Source organism: Leptonychotes weddellii, unplaced genomic scaffold, assembly GCF_054177405.1.
Source record: "Leptonychotes weddellii isolate Sample4059 unplaced genomic scaffold, ASM5417740v2 HiC_scaffold_45279, whole genome shotgun sequence".
In the NCBI taxonomy this organism is placed as follows: Eukaryota; Metazoa; Chordata; class Mammalia; order Carnivora; family Phocidae; genus Leptonychotes; species Leptonychotes weddellii.
Window position 1 is genome coordinate 1 of NW_028012178.1, and position 813 is coordinate 813.

General features: G+C 28.8%; 1 pseudogene; it reads left to right on the forward strand.

Moving 5' to 3' along the window:
- Positions 1-313: 313 nt before the first annotated feature.
- LOC115939715 (U4 spliceosomal RNA) lies at positions 314-438 on the forward strand (annotated as a pseudogene).
- The last annotated feature ends 375 nt before the right edge of the window (positions 439-813 follow it).

Below are 813 nucleotides of genomic sequence, written 5' to 3' on the forward strand. Positions count from 1 at the left end.
GGCAACACTTGCCCTTATTTACTTATAATTATTAAATGTGTTTAGGAAAACAAAAATTTTTATAGCTTAAAGGAATATAATTTTAAAGCTAAAGAAAAAAAAATAACTGAAGTAGTTGTGCATGATTCTTTGAGCATCAACCAAATGACACTTGAGAATATATAAAACCAGACTTAGTTATTTACCAAGTCATAGGCAATACCTAAAGAAGCCGCACAAAATTTAAATTGACGTTTTTAAATGCACAATGGGTATTAAGTTATTTAAGATACCAGATTAAATTCAAATTGCTCCGTTTCAAGAAACCTCAGGTAGCTTTGCACAGTGGCAGTATCGTAGCCTATGAAGTTTATCTGAGGCGCGATTATTGCTAATTAAAAGAAACCTCAGGTAGTGAATATGTCATTTGGTGCTACAATTTTAGAAAAGCTTCTGCTTTTCAACTTTAATGTTTTAAAAATCAAAGTGAATTTATTTGAAATTATCATTTTCCTTAATTTGAAATGATTATTTTTTCATAATAGTCACAATAAAGGACACAGCATCTATAATATGTTTTAGATTAAACAGTAATCTGTTGATTGTGAATCTATTACTGTTGCATTATTTTAACATTATTTTTAAGAAAATATATAAACCATTTAAGTATTCAACACTTTAGAGTATCTTGTAGAATTTATTCACTCATATCCTGAGTAAATACTTACTGATTCTCAAATATGTTCTAGGCAAGATTCCAGAAGCTGAGCACAATATGGTAAATGAGACAGATATGGTTTCCTATCTGCATAAAGCATATCTTCTCTTTGATAA